The sequence below is a fragment of the Ischnura elegans genome, chromosome 9, assembly GCF_921293095.1.
Source record: "Ischnura elegans chromosome 9, ioIscEleg1.1, whole genome shotgun sequence".
NCBI classification, from domain to species: domain Eukaryota; kingdom Metazoa; phylum Arthropoda; class Insecta; order Odonata; family Coenagrionidae; genus Ischnura; species Ischnura elegans.
The window spans coordinates 76,808,373-76,825,208 of record NC_060254.1 but is presented as its reverse complement, the minus strand read 5'-3'; the positions used below and the strand labels follow the sequence as shown (position 1 = coordinate 76,825,208).

The 16,836-nt window shown below is 37.8% G+C and overlaps 1 protein-coding gene across 1 annotated transcript in view; it reads right to left on the bottom strand.

Annotated features, from left to right (window-relative positions):
* The window catches only part of LOC124164960 (diacylglycerol kinase beta), a 651,622-nt gene that overhangs the window by 74,675 nt on the left and 560,111 nt on the right, over positions 1-16,836 (bottom strand). The window lies entirely within an intron of this gene.

The following is a 16,836-nucleotide window of genomic DNA, read 5'->3' as shown; positions in this document are numbered from 1 at the left end:
CTTGGTATGTTTAATGTTCGTTTTCTGTTAGAAAAAGAAATTATTCTTATTCCAGTTCGTTGTTAAATGAAAACACTGTATATGTCAATTGTTAGTAATGCATATTGTCACTTCCTTTATTTGTTTTTTCAGATTGGTTTATTACTATGTTAATTGTACTGCTCACCACTTTAATAATTTGTATGTTCCAAAGGAGTTAAAACTCCTAGAGCAATAAATGAGTTTATTAATTTTATTAATTATTAAAAGAAAATAGAGGTATTTCCACAGGTTTGAAATAAACCTGTGGAAATGTGCCACCTCTATTAGCTCTGTTGCGATACTCGTTTTGTTGGATAAACTCACTCATGGTGTCTCTAGGTGTACGTTTAAGAGATCTTATAAAAAAGAGGATCAGTGTATCTTGTCATTAACTTCGAAAGTTGTTTATTTACCAGTACAGTTTACAGCGCAAGGTTATTCTGAATGATGGATCCATTTTAAAAACTTCGTATGCACAATAAAAAAAGTAATAATGGCTTTTATTTACATGTTCAACATGGTCCATCTAAGCCATAAGACTTGTCAGAAGGTTCACTTTATACTACACAGTGGTATATTGCAAGAATAAAATTTTTTTATTAAATTTAAAATTTCAACTTCATCAGCAAAAATTAAATAACTATTAAAAATTAATTAATTGTGATTAATTTTTAAATTTATTAAATTGAATTGATAACGCACATTATGAAAAAACTTGAAATCTTCCTCTTTTCAATGGTATAAAGCTTGTTCATTTTGGATTGTTACTTGAATAAATAAAAAGTTTTGAAAATAGGGCCATCATTTAGAATAACCTTGTACTGTAAATTGTACTAGTAACTTAATCACTTTCGTAGAAAATGATAAGATGCATTGATTTTATTCATTTTTATTAAACGTCTTAAACTTATACCTAGAGTCACTATGATTGAGCTTATGTATTTGAGATTACGTTTATATATAAATGAACACTTCAACAAAATTAGATCTTTTTGATCTGATTTGAAAATTATAATATGAGACGTTAACCGTAAATAAATTTGCACAAATAAGTGTAGTAGCTGCGTAAAATTGTAAGTTTTAGTATACTCCCTGGATAGGTAAAAGAAAATGACTCGATTTTCCGAATTCATCTCTATGAAAGATTTTTCCCACTCATCCTTTACACCCTAAATCAGGACATAAAAATATCCTTAACCCTGGATCACACCAGCTAACGCCACTGGGTTTACAATGACTCACACAAATATATGAATTATTTACCCATCGCTACTCAAACGTAGAAAAAATGATGAAATCAATTAAAAAATATTTCGGATAGTTTTTTGGACAATCGCTATATATTAACATCTACCTTGCTATCAGCTGCAGTAGGGAGATCAATATTTTTCAAATAAAAGTCAACCTGAGTAGAAGTACCAATTTGAAGTTGTTGTGAACTAGCACACGTCCATTTCAAATTCTCATCTTAAAGCTACGCAAAGTTAATTCAAGGTAATTTGTAGTGAAATTAGGTTTAAGTCTCAATGGTCCTTGTAGGAGTCCGAGAATGCTAGCAATTATAGGGTTATTATGGGAACCTTTATTTTTTGCGGAACAGAATGGAAATGTTTGCGTAAGTAAGATATTACTGAAGGAAAAAAACTGGGTTAATATTTCTTTGTTTATAAAATATTGACTATCATAGTGCAGGTGAGTGTAAGCGAACGTGATTTGTCCGGGGAATACTCTACCTTCCGCATACATACGTTTCATAGAGGAAAAATATGACGCAGGAAAAAGTGGTTTGAACACGTGAGGCCTCGTTTCCATGGAAACGGCTTCCGAGAATTCTCAACGCCCGTTGCGGTCAAATCGGGAATCGACCGCGGGAATCTCGTTTTCCGTTTCGTTGTTCAATTTTTTTCTCTTCGCCTTTTCATTCCATTCCGATTCCACATCCGCTCGTCCGAATTCCCTCGGTCCGCCTCCAGGGGTGCGATTGTTACGCCTACACACCGGCGCGGCGCTGCGCTTTTGTCAGTTTCGAAATGCGCCGCGAATCTCCACTCTTCCCCCTTGCATTTAAGGCGTTCGCCTCTTTATTCGGACTCGACCTCGTTAGCGAGAATTCGCGAATTTTTCGCCATCGCGGGACTAATTGACTGTGGGCGATCAGAGCACTCTCTATCCACAGACTCTTCTCTCTTGTTCAATTTCCACTCTTTTCCTCTTCAACGTTCCGAATTCTGATTCTGAAGTCTGATTTTAATTTTGGAAAGGAATATAAATGGTACTTTTTTTCACAATCGCTGCATTTTGAAACTTCCCCATTGGAGAAATTCAGATTCGCTATCAATCTTTTTGATGCCGATTTCGTATTTAATGGAATCGTTTTACAGCGAACGAAATTTGATTGGTTCGAGAAACGAAGTATTTATAATTTTCATGAAAATTTCAAAATGTAGACTTATGACTGTATTTCTTCGACTGGAAGCCATAAAAAAGGCTTTTACTGCCTTGATTCCTGGAAATGACTTTTGAAAATCCTGTTGTTTATATGGGACTCAATGACAGAATTTGTAAAAAATTTTGAAAGAATTATTTAAACATCGACTTTTTCTTAAATATAAATGCCATTTTTAGAATAAAATGATCTGGTGTTTTTTTACCATTATAATTACGAATAAAGTAAAATTTAGGCTCGTCACCGTAATATTATTTCATTTATTTTTAAATCATCAGAGTCGTGACGAATAGCTGGAATAAGTAAATTAAGACCTGCAATTATCCATAAACAATTTTCTTCACACGACCGGTTTGAATACATTCCGTATTAGCGCCACCTGACGGTAATTCGAAAATTATTGAAACCGAACACGTGAAAAAATTGTTCGTGGTTAATTTCTAGCTAGTTTCGATTTAAATTTTGACACAATTCCAGAATATTGAGTCTACAACTCTCTATGAGCTGGAATATGCATTAAATTAAAAATATAAGAAACAAAAGAAGTAAATATTCGCATTTATTGCATCACAATTGTACTTTTTTGCCTTGATGAAGCCGCCTTCGTTGAAAGAACGTTTTTAAAATCAACTATTATTTTATATTATTTGTTTTGGATAGCTGACAAAACCTCCATAAACCCTTCCTAACACCTACCTAAGGCCATACTTCAATAATATTGTCCCCTTCAGTAATATAAAATATACATTAGTTTCTACGTAAAGAAATATGTCGTATTGTTATATGCGTTGGCAGAAAATACATTAACAAATGATACAAACGGTTCAAGTAGTAACGTTTCACATTATCAGTAAAAGACACTTTGTTTTATACTTAAGTACCACAGTAAGTATACCACAGTATATTTAAGAAGTTCCTACCGATTTCGGCTATCAAGCACAGAAATTATATATATGTTGTAACAGCCAAAACCGGTCGAAAATTTTAAAATATATTGTGGAAGTAGCAAAGTGTCTTGTATTGATAATATAGAGCCCTTTCACCACGTACAATCTTCAAGTTTCGATTCAGCAACGTTTCACGTCACTATTATTCCGAATTCACGGGAGGTTTACGCTTTTCCGTGAATAATGTGAATTAAATATTATTTCGTCAATTCCGTTATAGTTTGCGGAATAATAGGCTCCCTTCGATTTCCCGTTCTGTTTTCCGTCTATTGTTTCGTTTCTACCCATGAAAGGATGCGATGGGAAATGTTTGTTTTTCGTTCATCGTTTAACACTAGAACCGCTGACTTTTTCGTATACCTAGAACCGCGGAGGGGGTCATTTTGACTCCTCGTCTTTTCTTGCCATATTTGTAGTATTCTGGGTTTCTTTTGGACACTGCACTATGTGAAATGAACTATCTGAGATTTACAATGAAATTTGAATGATATATGGGCGGTATAAGCGCTAGATAGGCTACACGCCTTGCACAAATAATGCGTTTTTCACATTTTTACTGTATGTTCGGCTGAGGATGGGGGAAAAATGTAAACTTTTTTTAAGAAAAAGAAACCCTTTTATTGGTGCAGAGAAGCATACAGTAATGAAGAATGTAGAATAAATTCGTTTAGTTGGGTAAAAAGAGAAAAACTGAACAAGGTTAGTGTAGGAAAGGTAAGTGAACCACATTGATTACTTTGGTTTTTTTGTACAATTTTCACATTGCGAAACTAATTTCTATCTTTTGGCTTAGAGGATAGACATATTGCTTGCATTGTCGAAGTACATGGACCGCAGACAACTTTCTTACATTCCATACAAGGATAGGATGACTTGTTCTTGCTTTTCGCAGAGCATACCTCAAGTAACTGACATTTGCGTCGATTCTCCAGCTTCGAAGTTTCAGGTCCAAATCCAAATTTGCTTGTAAATTGGGTCTACCCCTTACAATTTTATTTGTCACCGAAAGCTCCTCTGACAGCTTTCTGAGAAACTCGTGACGTGAAATCTTTTCCCCCGTGCATTCTGAGAAGCGAATGTAAGCATTGATAGCAGCAATATCCAATACGTTGTAAAAAACATGTACTGGCCAGCGTCGCGTGGCAGCACGAACAGAGTAAAGCCTAGCCATTTGAACAACAGAGTCAACACCAGATTTATTTTTATTATAAACCTCAATAGTTTCAGGAAGTCTTTTCTCAGTTTCCCTCACTGTGATATTGGGATACATAGTGCTTAGTACAATCACATTTTTCTCCCTTTTACCCTGATAAACTGTGAGAGGCGTCATTGTTTTTCAAAAATACTGTGGACTACCGATGTCCTTTGGCTGCTTTTACCTCATGAGGTATTTCCCATCTTTTCCTATTTACAGTACCCACTAAGCTTGTTTGTTGGGCTTTTAGAGCCCTTGCAAATTTCACAGTAGTAAAATAATTATCAGTAGTGATATTTCTTCCTTTTTTCATGCATGATTCAGACAACTTCAGAACGACATGCTCACCTATGTTTACATCTGGTGCCCGCTCGTCTGATTTATTTAGGTAAGGCATGGCATTACACATAAATTTAGTTTTAGCATCGCAGAGCATCCAGAATTTTATGCCGAATTAGTCAGGCTTATTGGGCATATATTGTGTAAAAGGGCATCTTGCCTTTGACGGAAAAAGCTGCTCGTCAACCGTGAGTTCAGGCCCTGGTTTGTACAAAGAGTTGCAGTTCATGATAAAAGAGTCCCAAAGGTGAGAGCAAAGTGCAAATTTGTCAGTATGCAGCCGTTGACTTCTCTCCGTTCTCAAATCAAACCTCAAGTACCGCAATATTTCGCGGAAACGATCGCGACTCATTGTTTGTGAGAAGAAGGGTGAGTCCCATTCTTTGGACCACAAAAAGTCAAGCTCCAAGTTCCTTGCTCCGTACCAACCACGCGCATACAATACTGCAATGAAAGCTTCCAGTGCATCCATAGATACCGACCAGTCCTTGTCCCCACTTTCTTCACGACGTGCTCGTTCTGTGAAAACCAATACGAGGCGCACTCCCCCTCACCCCCTCGACTCATCCGACTTCTCGCTTCACGCAATATAGCACTGCCGCGCAAACTGATGAATTCGGGTGAATTGCGAAGTAATACATTGTTATTCATGTAATAGAGATGGCAACTACAATGACGCCACACTGGTAGGGGAGACAGTAGAGGAAGGAAGGAGCCTTGAGTGGGGGTAGCCGAGGAAAGGGGTGTCCCCGGAAATTTTCGCGTAGGTCCATTTCTACGCGGCTCGACTCTCGCATTCTTTCAGGCGTCCGCTGGGCAAGTTACCTTTATCTGCGGCCTAATAAGAAACGACAGAGGTGATCCATGCCATTCACACACATTCGACCTTCGAAAATTATGCTTGCGGTGAATTTCTTCTGCGAAAATATGAAGTTCGGTATCGATCACAGAGCAGGGGTCAAAATGACCCCTACCGCGGATCTAGGTATATTGTTCTCTAGTGTTCACAAAAATAGTCCTAAAGCGTCGGAATTTCGCACGAATACGCCTTTTTACAATTAATTAAAAGTCAGAAAATGTCAGGTTTTTGAAAAAAAAAATTAGGTGTGAAATATACATGTTGAAAATCATAAGGGGTCAATTTGACCCCCTCCGCGGTTCTAGTGTTAAATGACGAAAAATGCAATCATCGTGTTTTTCTCTTTTGTAATAAGTATCTTCGGGTAAATCCTGGTTTACGAAAGTATATTTAAGATTATATAAATCTTTTACATATTTCGACCGATGATCACTCGACAATCTTGAATGATTATTGTTATTTGTGGCAGGTACCGTGAATAGATGTTTCTGGGGTTTTACTTCGCGCAATTTTCTTCATGGTTGCTGAAGTTTCACTGGAATACATTTTCAGTTACCTTGCCTCAGATGATCGTATCGTAGCCCTGATGATGGCGGTAAAGACTCCGTCAATGGCGTTATTTTGTGAAACTGCTTCATGGAAACACATAGCATGCTGGATACTCAGGACGTTGAATTCGAATAAGGTGTGGAATTATTCGCAAGTACTTTTAATTTATTTACTATGCTGGGGTGGTTTGTGTTGATCGGCTATTATGGAGGCAGAAAATATTGACCCGGTGTAGTAAAATTTTGAAGAAGTCTCTGAATGTTGATGTTCTGAAAAACCAAACTGATCAGTATACGATTAACTCAAGCGTGTAAAATAACCTGATATTTTAATTGCCACTTAACTACCTCTCAAAGTAAAGTTACCTCAGCTTCCTCCATATCTAATTTTACTCTTGTGTTGACAGCGTTGCCTGGGATGTGGTATGTCCTCTTTTGCCTCCGTATTTCCCCTTGCACGTGATCCTACCTCTAAACCTCCCCTGAGGTCACGCTGAGTGCTTGCTACTGCGAACATGTACCGCCACCACTTCCAGGGTAGAGGGAAACACGACGTGAGCATTAGGCTACCCAGTCCCTACATTGTTGCTTAGGTGCCTGAAGTCTCGTTGGACGCACTCAGGGTTTAGGGGTTACAGTTCTTACAGTCATGTGCATACTGATTTTACAGATGCCACTCAAAAGGGAGAGTCACTTGACAAGCAAACCTCCACCTATTTCAAGTGGTAACGTATTAAGGTAGAAAAATCTGTTTTCACTGTGGGTACTGGCTCTAGAGCCAGTCCTTGCGATTGAATTTCATTTGCTGCCGAAAAAAAGTGCGATTGTTGATGAAAAATATTTTTAGCTTTGATTTATTTGAATCTGTCTGTAAATTCATTGCAACAGTTGATTGGTCACGTTTTGAGAACATCTACACGAAAAGCCTGGCCATGCAATGAGTATTATTTTTCTGGAGATACGAGGAGTATCTTAGAGTTACTACGAGAGAATAGATTTTCAACTGCGATACAAAGCTTTCCACCACTGGAAAATAATCCAAGGATATTTTACCGTGGAAAACGTAACACTATTTCATGCATAGCAATTTAGCCCCGGTAAATCTTTTCTTATTTTTTAAAATTCCGTTTTTAATGTGCATACACTTTATTATTACCCTAAATCTCTTTTTATTCAATGCTTCTCCAAAAACTTCCACCTGAGGCAGTGGCGAATCTATGGGGGCCAAGGGGGCATAGCTACCTCCTTGAGTAGGAAATTTACACTAGATAGAATGGTAATTTTTTCCGACCCCCACTGCTGCTTGAATTTTACCCCCACTTGGCCCCCCCTTGTCCCCATCCTGGATCCACCTCTGACCTGTGGTACTTTCGCGGTAACCGGTTGTAAAATTCAATTCTAGAAATCTGGTGCACGACTATGAAATTGATAAATTTAAAAAAAATAATCCCTTGTTATTTAATGGCCTTCATTGAGTAGTTTTTGTGAGCCGAGGATCGTTCAGAATAGGAGGATGAGAAGCTATTTTCCTGGGAAAAGCTATGCTAGCTTATAAAATATCTGCGTAGGCCGAGGAAGTGGAGAGCAGCGTCGTTGCAAGGCTAAACGACGCAGTAATTGAATTTTACGACGAGAAATACGTCGCAGAAAGCGTGTAAACCTTTTTATTAATTCAGAAAGTATGTTATTCTCTTGAAAATGCACGAGTGGTAACGCAAAAGGATTGGCAAAAAAAATAGAGGGTCGACGCAAGTTTTAAACGAGGCCTTTATTAAATTTTATGACGGCAGTGATGGCGGATCCTAAAAAAAATACGTGGTTTTTACCTTCACTCGAGTTCTTTTAAAGGGAGAAGAGGGGATATGTAGGGGATTGTGCGCTGAAGGGCTGGAGGCTGGGATTAGTCCCATGGAGGAGAGGATTTATGACTGTGCACGGTCGGATGTTGAAGTGCGTTTAGAATCTTTTGCGTCTGCGCGTTGATTAGTGATTTTGAGTGACATCGTGACGCAGCAATTCATCCCTTCACGTCCATATTTCTCTGCTGCTTAGTCACTTCTTCCCTCACACCTTGTTTCCTGGCGTTAGAGGTGTCCCGTCTTGTAATCTCCATACGATCCTGAAATCCCTACGCAGGTGCTAATGGTGCGGTCGGCCGCGAGAAATGTATAGTGACGAGGAAGCCGACGTTGATTGAGGCTTTGTAGTTTTTGAAACGAAGAGAGTAAATCAGAGAGCTCTTACCTCATTGGCTGGTATCACAATGTCGCGATCAGTAATTATTAAAAATAGATGCGCAGAAGCAATATGAACTTGCGTATGACATATGCTCATGTGGGTAAAATTTATCAAAATAACAGCATTGTTTTATATAGAGAACCACCTTACCTCATACCAGTCTCTAAATCATAACAACCTAATGGATATATTTGGAAGAGGATATTTAAAACTTCCACTATACTATTGACTTCACATTCATTAATTCGTATCGGCCTTGTTACACGATACACTACGCCGTACTAGTTAATGTCTAAATACTTGTACGATTTGTGTGGACCGGAACGGAGCTTGTACGAATGCATGGACAATATAAGAGCTGATTCTATTTTCTGTTAATGAATTATTAAAATAAAGAATTTAGGTGGTTTCACGGTGCATTTTTGAGTTCATTATCACGTTCATGCATTTAGCAATTAACTCGTAAGTGTTAATGTTTCGTGCAGCTAGACCATAAGATTGGTATCACAGTCCTCCATTTCTCAATTCCCCCAACAAGTTCCTTCAGTTACGTCGTTTTCTTTTTGGCCTTCTTTATCTGTACCAAAGGCTTATCTCTTGGTCTTCTTCGGGGGAATTTTCCCTCTTCTCAAGTGAAAATCAATATATTATGACATGTAAATATTAGATCCTTCTCTGGCATAGGGGGCTTCACAACACTAGGTAGTTTACCAACCCGAACTCCAGTCTTCTTGGGATCTACCCGTTTTAATCATTATACGGGGTTCTTCTATGTATCATATTTTTTGGCATCGTTTGACCGGTGTTTCTTCGCCGTAACTTATTTGCACTGCTCTAACCTTGCATGGAAATACTGCTTCAATGACTCATGTTGGCAACGATGAAACTTACAGTAACTTACTTGTTAGTGGCAGCCAGCGCGAATGCGCGCAGAAATCTGCAATACTTCATGAGGTGGTAGTGCAGACAATTTTTTTTAGCATTTTTTGGTCCATAAACATGGGCTCGCGACTCCCTACTTATTGAGCTATGGCAACACAAACATTTTTTGGATGCACTTTGTAGTTACCATGACTACGGTTTTTCCTGGATAATCGACCTTTTCGAAATTTTATGTAATACTCTGGGTTTTTAAGGACATTGAATAATTAGGGTTGGACGAAAATGGGCGCTATAATTGTCTATGAGTCGCGCTATAATTATCGATGAGTACCCGCGAAAGTTTGAACGAAGAATTACATAAGAGTTTTTCTCTTTTGTAATTAGTCTCTTCGGGTAAGTCCTGGTTTATTAAAGTTTATTTCTGGTTATCTAAATCTTTTTCATATTTCATATATGCATGGCAGATTCCTCCTAAAACAGCCTGTATATCGACGATTCATAGGTCCCTCAGCCGGTGAGTCCTGAGTCCCGAGAAGACAACCCAAGTTGTTAGGCAAGACTCAGTTGTGTGCTAAAGTTCATATTTCCCGAATCGATGAACACATATCCTTATATAGGTCTATTATGAAGTTGACGTACTGTTTTGCTAGTAATAAGGTATTCTCTTCAAGTCACGACGGATTACTTTGCACCTGCGCATTGATTAGTGATTTTGAGTGACATAGTGACGCAGCATTTCATCCCCTCGCGCCCATATTTATCAGCTGCGTAGTCACCCCTTCTGGTTCGGGGCATATTACCTCACGTAATCTCCTTACGCTCCTGAAATCCCTACGCAGGTGTTAATGCGTAGCTTGGCCACGAAAAATGTGCGGCGACGAGAAAGCCGAGGTTTATCGGCATATATTGGGAGTGGGCATCACGCTGACGGATGAATGGGTATATTTAGACGAATATGGTTCCTCAATACACTTTGTTGACCACTACAAAAAATTATGCACTATATCATTTTTTAGGATAATTCGAGTACGATAATTTAGGAGTGTTTTTTGTTCATGAGCAAAAAGCTGAAAGTTACGTTCTTAATGTCTCACATTGAGAGGTATTGCGTACCAACAAGGCGTCGCAGTATCTGATGCACCCACTTGGCCGTTGCCGCCGCCCGGATTTGTCATTAGCATTATAGATCATATCTCTCTCGCGGTGGAGCACCCATGGAATGAAACCATATTATATGCATATGCTATCACTTTTGCTATTTCGTAGTTGTTTGGTAACTTTTTACCAGCGACAGTACGCTTTCGGACGTGTCCAGTATTAAGGGGTAAACTGTCAATAAAATAAATTGTTAACTATAAAAAAGATAATGGCAATGGCGCAAGTTACCCTCTGCAAGCGGGTTCTGACTTCATTCCAGAAATTTATGATTTCTGCTGCAATCTTTCGGAAGTGTATTATAGCTAGTAACAAATCACCGATTACTCGCGACATAGCAAAAGTGATAAATTATACACAGATAATGGTTAGTTTCCATGGATACTAAACTCCTGAGAGATATGATCCATAGTGCCACAGCCAGATCTGAGCGACGATTCCCGCGACACTTGTATGCAATACCTCACATAGTGATAATGCTTCTGAGGTCTGATATGCGTTGACAAGTGGCTTTTAGATATTCATCAAATATTAAAAAAAAAATTAAGCTTGTGAAATATAGACTTAAATTGGATAAGCTCGTTAGTGATTCCCATCTTTTTAATTTGTTCAGAAAAAACGCCGGTGGGGACAGTCGCCCTACCCATTATCCTCCCCTGCCGTATTGCATTTCCTGTAAATTTTTAAAATTATTTTAATACTGGGATTATTCTATTTTCTATTTTGTTTCCGTAATAGGAGCCGCACCTGAATTCTTTTTCCCTTACAGTCTGCCTGAACTGCGACCCGCCATTCCTCTACGCAGCTTTTATGACACATAGTTTTTTCAAAATTATATGTTTCAGAATGTGGAATTGATTATCATCTTGCTTTTGGTTCATCTACAGTGTAAATAAAGTGACTCTTCGGAATATCTGACTCAAGATCCGACTGAATATTTTGCTGCCAACAATTTTCACAATATCGCAGCATATCAGGCCTCAGTACCGAAGTAGCTTTTGCAAAAAATGATCAAAAATGACGAATGATTTAGTATGAAAAGGAAAAGTTTTGCGATTGAAAATAAATGCATCGAGTCTTTATAAGTATTTTTACATTTTCCAATAATGATGGTCATCATTTTCAAGATGATCCGTGTATTCATACGTAATAGTTCATCATGGTCATACGTACGTCAGGCGAGACTCAGCTGAATGTTAAAGTGCATATTTTCTAAATCGCTAAAAACATATGCTCAGGTAGGTGTATTATGAAGTTGACGTACCGTTTCCAAAGTATTAAGGTGTTTTCTTCACGACTAAAATTCTTGCTGGAGAAACTCGTGCAAATTAAGGGCACTCTTTTAAAATTAGTTTTCCGTAAATGCTACCTGGGGTCCGTGGTTAGTCGTTTTCAATATAATAACATTGCCGCCCTTTTTCACTATTTCTAGTTTATAACTAAGCTGATGATTTATATTTTACGTGCCCTAGTAGTGTTTACTACAACCGAATTTAATTTGGAATTAAGTACCAATAAATTCAGCCAAATATAAAACCTGAGCCAATAATTCTTTACGCTTGAATTTCTTTTAACTATGAAGCTGGTCTTACAGAAAATAATTCTTTTTGCACACCGCGTATTATATTACACTAGGAATAATGAGGGGCTTCCAAAACAAATATTTTGACCCTAAATTGTTGAAGCCTAAAGTTCCCGTTGAATGCAAAAACAACGTGGTCCAAATTGAGGAATTACTTTTATTTTCTTGAAATTAGCCGAGAGTGCAGTAAAGTCGCATTGTACTTTTTTTTATATTTTTTTACGCGTGTAGCCCATAAAAATAGCATTATAGTTATAAAATCTAGTCACTGGGTAGGTATTCATTTACGAAATTTTAAATTACAAATTAGATAAATTTAAAGTGAATATTATATTATAAATAAAGTTTAAATAAATGGTAAATTATACGTTACAGCATGATGAGATGTGTAATTGGATTACACATAAATCATATAAAGATTTTCAATAGGTAAAGCCTCCTGAGGCTCTGGCGAGGTGGTGCTTGCATAGACAAGTATTGTCGTTTTTTCATTTAGCGGAAACCATCTAAATTTTGCAGTTGGTCGTCAGTTCTGGCCATTCTCTCATTTAACTCCTGACCGATGAATCATTGAATCAATCGCGTCCAGCTATAAAATTTATTGTTAAAATTGAGTGGAACAATTGAAATAATGGAAGCGCCCCTTTATACGTTCGTCGCGTAATTTGAGGTTAATAATCGATGCGAAACGATATAGCAGCCCGCAATTCAAGGTGGTAAAATTACTGTTAATGGAATAATTAAAACGCTTTGAAAGCATAGCGAGTAGGAACTAATATGCAATCACAGCATTAGTCTGAATCGATAATGATTCATTAGGAAGCTCTAAATATTTTAATCCTCGAGTTCTGAATTATTCGGTGAGATTGCTTGATTACGCGTTCATATTCCATGCCATAGTTTTGTGTCTCGAAGTCGCCATATCTTCTACTAACTTCGGTAATCTCTTGTCTATTTTGACCCTGACTACAGTTCCCAGCTCTTTATATTTTAAAGTTTCTTATATTTGAGGGGAATGATTAATTTTTGCTCGCTAAAATATTAGCACTAATTACTCTCTTTCAAGTTTATCAGCCTGAATTTTAAAATTTACTCGCCAGAGGTTCCGGCATTCCATTATTTTCAGATAAAATTGACGTTAGGTTAAAGATAAGACGTGTGTAACCAATTTAAATTCGTACATACCCGAGGCATATATCTCATTTTGAACCGGGTAAGTAAAAAATGACAAATATGTATTTTTCCTAGCGGCTGTGCGACCAAATTATTTTCTCTGTTACTCTTTGTCTTTGCTCCGTTGGCTTAGCCTTTACCGCAGTCAATTATGTCTTATCGCTTGTTTTCTTTTCTATAAGTCTACGTGAATATCTCTTGTTTCCACCAATTATACCACATTATATGTTTTTGCGTGCTCAATCTCATAGCCGGTCCGTCGGGCGATTCAGGCAATCGTTTCATCTTATCGACAATAAAGTTCCCGAAAAAAGAAGAAAGCGATCCAACGGACCTCATACTTGAGTTTATGATACGTTTACGGCGCTGTTTGAACACGGTGGTGTTGCCTTTACTGCGAATCAAACATGCAAGAAACTTGCATGGTGAATAAGGTGTCGCATTGGAGGAGGTTGGGTTTATATATTTGTCGTAAAAGCAGTCATAAACACGGAAGGAAGCAAGCGATTTCCCTTGAGATGGTATCCGTACCTAACGGAACGAAAGGTGCTCCGGAGCCACGTGAAAAAATATGGATTTAAGTATTTCTGGCGGAAAATTTCGGAGTTCCAGGGTAATAGAAGAGATAGTAGGAGGCTGGAATGCCAAAATAGCTATTGGGGTGCAAAAAATTAGGTTCGAAATTTGTGCAAACATTAGTTGGAGCTTAGTGTAGGACTTGCGTACCTCGTGATCTGGATTCACACTTGGATGAACAATATTTTTTATGGGTATCTCCAGGAAGACATGCCGCTAATTGTTACAGTGGCTATCCAGTAGTTTTTAAAGTTAATTTGTGACCACGAAAATAGTTCTGGAGTTACATCTGAATTGTATATGTAATTTGTATTATTTTAGAAACGGCCAGGCTTGGTTACTCTTTCACATAGCCGTTCATAAAATATAGGAAACACTCGAGAAAGGTGGCGGCTTTAGACAGGTTTCACCGTGATTATATGTACTTGTTTATTTGGGCGAAAATAGACGTAGTTTAAATGATTAAGCTATTGTGCAATGCGTTGGTTGAAATCAAAACGTGTCCGGTGCAAATCGGAAAGTACCTTGAATTTAAATTAAATTGAAGAGTTATTTTTATAAATACCCATGTTTCATTTATATTTGCTCTCTAGCACTTCATGCGTACTAAATTTGTAAATTGCGAGAAAATGTTGTGAGATTCTCAGCGGTTGGTTTTCGTTTTTCTTTCCTCGTGCTCATGCGTGCTAAGAATTGACTATTACCTACTTCTTTCTTGAATTTCATTCAGGAGAAACGATTTTTTATAGCTGGAGCGGAGGTAACTGTGTTGCGAATAGCATTGTTTCAATAGGTAGACCGAGAGGAAAATATTAGCTGTACGATGAATGCCACACCAGTGAGTTGGAGGGAAAAGCGTTTAAACCACTTCAAGATCTTATTTTTGCGACCTAATTCCTCCTATTTATTGCTTCATTTATCGCGCACGCAATGTACTCACAAGCAGAAACCATTAAGCGGTAATTGCATTTATGCAACTAGATACTTACCATAATATCTATTTTTAGGCACTTAAAAGACTTTGAGCCAACTACCTTCGTGGATACGTCTCGTTCTATGATGGGTTAAAAAATGTAATAAAAAAAGTACTGAATAAATTTTAATCAAGCTGGAAACTAGCTAAAGCTATATGGGAGAGAATATGAATTTTCCGCACTTAATGTTAAGAAAAAAAATTGGGAGAAATTGAAAGCAATGGCATAAATTACTTTCATGTTGGTGGTGAATCCCGTCATTTAGTTAGTTACAATTTAATTCTTTAGATGTGCACCTACGTACTACCTCTAGATTCCAGCCACTTACGTATAAAAAGCAAAAGCTGAAACAAAATTACGACTAGCAATAGGGTAGATTCCTTCATCAAAGAAAACGAAAGGCATTGATTGCGATTCGTTACCCACCATTAGTGTATTCATAATATACAAATTATTTCGTTTTAGAAATACCGGTTTAGACGAATGGCAATGGTCCATTTTTATCCTCATTTGAAAAGGGCCAGATTCGCGCCCATGCGATGCCACTCCACGTGACGTCACAGGGACCTAGTTTCTATACGAGAAGATAGGAGTTATACTACGTCTGAGGTTACCAATGCATGCATGAGGCGCAAAGCTCAGGGAAACATGTCTTAATAATCACTTATTAAAACTGGCTAAGGTCGGAAAGTTTTCTTCATTTGATAAGGTATTAATAATCCTTATTTAAGCCAAGCGCTACCAGCCAGCAGGGTACTCAGCTACCCGCTAGCAGCCTGCGTCGTATCAGCGCTCAACTCGCCTCAAGGTCACCTCACAGGGGGGCAGCGGGAACCAGAAATACGTCACACGGAGAGATTTCCCGGCATTCATACTTACGCCTCGCGTTTTCGCGCGCTTGAAAATTTTCACTTTTCATTATTCGCGAAAAATAGATATCGTCATTTGAAAATCTAAATGCGTGAAATACGTACTCCAGGAGTAATAATCTTCCGATTTAGGCAATAAAAAAATAATAGGAAACCACCCTTTTATATAAGTCCTTTATAGTTCGGGAGAAAAACGAATTCCTCTATCTATCCGTTCGGCAAAATATCTCTCCTATTAATTTATCGCTTGATGAACTCAGGCAAACGATAAGCAAAGTTCTCTTGACAGTTGACATTTTATTTCAAAAATACCCACTTGAGCCATTTAGTTATCGGTATCAAAGAAAGAAATGGTGGTGGTTATTTACTGATAGAGTGCTTCATCCTGGTGAAAGAATACATCTTTTCCAACGTTCCGAGGTCCGTCACGTTTGGTGAGATGGATTCTCCCATTCAGATTGAAACCCGAGGGAACGTTAACCTCTCTCTTTATCTAGATAATATGTTGATTATTATCTTACGCATGTATGTGATGAGAGCACCACCCATGTAATTTGTTTTTGGGTGGATAAGAGGCTAGTATCTAGGTACGTTGTTACCGTGAATTGCGAGATTGAAATGCGTGAATAGTAGGTGCATAGTACATTTTAGAAATACTAACATTTTTACAGTTCTTAAAACCCATTCAATCATGCACTGAATTGTTGAGGCCTTAACCTTGTATCATTATGGTGTAAACTAGTTCTGTAGTTTTCATTGCAGTTACATTCTTGTATACAAGCATGTAGTGAAAACTACAGCAAACGTAGTGAGAGCTAGTATTGAAAATGATATAGTGTTTTGAAACCGGTTGACGATTAAAAGTTAAGTTATGGAAAGGAAAGTTTGCTATTTTCCTAACTTCAGCATTTTATCATTTTAATTTCCATGTGAATTAAGCAAAAATATCATACTCATTCAAAAACTAACCCTCAGCTATGACTTGGAGGTCGGCTGTATGGATGAAGATAGGGTAATTTACCTTCGGAGCGT